The sequence below is a fragment of the Mustelus asterias genome, chromosome 8, assembly GCF_964213995.1.
Source record: "Mustelus asterias chromosome 8, sMusAst1.hap1.1, whole genome shotgun sequence".
NCBI classification, from domain to species: Eukaryota; Metazoa; Chordata; class Chondrichthyes; order Carcharhiniformes; family Triakidae; genus Mustelus; species Mustelus asterias.
This window is the reverse complement of record NC_135808.1, coordinates 27,589,079-27,591,260: the sequence shown is the minus strand read 5'-3', so window position 1 is coordinate 27,591,260 and position 2,182 is coordinate 27,589,079. Positions and strand designations below refer to the sequence as shown.

At 46.7% G+C, this 2,182-nt stretch overlaps 1 non-coding gene across 1 annotated transcript; it reads right to left on the bottom strand.

The window, feature by feature from the left end:
- Nucleotides 1-1,833: 1,833 nt before the first annotated feature.
- Nucleotides 1,834-1,915, bottom strand: trnas-aga (transfer RNA serine (anticodon AGA)). The gene has a single exon. It is a non-coding gene; the product is annotated as a tRNA-Ser (tRNA).
- Between the last annotated feature and the right edge of the window lie 267 nt (nt 1,916-2,182).

Here is a 2,182-nt window from a genome sequence, read left to right as displayed (position 1 = left end):
CAAACTTGTTGTACCAAATCGCTATTGAAAATCTATATCCACCACTTTACCATTACTACCATAGTCTGCCTTCTCTGTTACCTTCTCAAAAAAACTACAGCAAGTTCGGTAAACGTGATTTTTCCATAATGAATCGATGTCTGGCTTTCATTAATTGCCCTGCATATGTGAAATGGCTATTAACGGTGTCCCAAACTAGTTTCCAGAAATTCATTACCGCATTTCTTTTTTTGCATCAGCAGAAATGGCCAACCAGGTAATAACTTCTGGATTGGTTAAATTGAGCTCTTTAAGACATCTGCCGAATTTTGTCAGGGTGTATTATTTAATGGTGTTCGTCATTGATTGGAGTGCACCGGAGTTGCAGTGCAGAGTTCCCTGCAGTGCCCCACTTGTGCCGATTTGCTGCACAAAAGGCTTTGCCAAATGCAGAAACAGTTGATGAATTAGATCCCTCATTAATAACTCACATTTACCATGAAACCCACTGTCTCATGGTTACATTCCCACCACAGGGCCACCGAGCAATGTGCCTGCCTAACTGCAGTCAGCAGCAGGGGTTGTGAACTGGTTACATCTTCTGGTGAACTACGCTGCCATGGTCCCTGGCCTCCTGTATGTATCAAAACATGCAGAAAGTACAGCAGGCGCACCTAATCCCTGGAGAGATATCACCAACATTACCTCTGCAAAATCCGGCAAATTCACTGGTTGGATAAGCATCCCATTGTGAGCATCCTCTCTCAGCCAAAGAGCCACAGGATCGTGGCACTGGCCACGCTCGACCAGCTGTGATGTGTGGATAACATTGTCCACTTTCCAAAACAAGACCTCCTAAACAAGTACAAAAAAAATTCAAAAACTCCACCAACTCCTCGGATGCGCTTGCCTTAGAATGCACAAACTGCTGAAGAAGAATCTTTGAAGCTGCCAACCACTGGGTCAATCAACGAAGGAGAGTCACTTTGTGGGCGGCACGGTAGCACAGTGGTTAGCACTGCTGCTTCACAGCTCCAGGGTCCCGGGTTCGATTCCCGGCTCGGGTCACTGTCTGTGTGGAGCTTGCACATTCTCCTCGTGTCTGCGTGGGTTTCCTCCGGGTGCTCCGGTTTCCTCCCACAGTCCAAAGATGTGCGGGTGAGTTTGATTGGCCAGGCTAAAAATTGCCCCTTAGAGTCCTGAGATGCGTAGATTAGTGGGTAAATATGTGGGGGTGGGGGTAGGGCCTGGGTGGGATTGTGGTCGGTGCAGACTCGATGGGCCGAATGGCCTCCTTCTGCACTGTAGGGTTTCTATGATTCTATGATGATACACTTGGAGGGCCAGCATGTACAGCGAAAAGAGAGTGCAGAAGCTAAAGCGCCCGACTCAGCTCATCAAACACCACCTACGAAAACTGGAAAGGTGTCTGCAGTTCCAGGATTGGACGATGCACCCACCCGAGAGGGATTCGTCCTGTACCGTAAGGGACTACCACAGAAGAAGTTGGTTTCTGAAATAACTAATTGCTGACGCTTGGTCAAATTCCTAATATTAACGCCGCTCTGGGCGCCTGTTTGCATACTTTAAACAACGGCAACTGCCTGCAAATGGTTAAATTCACAGCATTGGGACGACGACACAAGGGCATTAAAAATCGGCCAGTCGAACGTTTGTTGTGGAACACTGGGAGAAGTCAGGTACTGCAGAGAAATAGATTGAAAACAAAAGTAACCGTGAATCAGAATAAAAAACGGATTGTGTTGTGAGCTGTGGAGTCCCATTCTGTGTCAGTTATAATGAGCTCCTGATGAACCTGGTTCCATGTAGAAAATTTCAAATCAAATTTTAAATCGTAGTCGGCAGGATTCGAACCTGCGCGGGGATACCCCAATGGATTTCTAGTCCATCGCCTTAACCACTCGGCCACGACTACTGGCAACTGAATGACGAAATGCTGCTGTAATAAAACTGCAAGGAACATTTCCATGTTCGTGCTTTATTTAGTTTTTTTTAATTCTTCTCGATAAATTTCCAACATAAAGCTGCACAGGAAATGTTGGTTCAGCCGCATCACTCGATTGACAGGTGGAGACAGTCAACGCTGCGATAAACAGAAAAGAGGACGCCCTTCAGTCCAGCTGTGCAGTTCCGTCGAAAGCGCCGGATCAGGAATCGCACAGTCAATAAACTCGCTTACAGA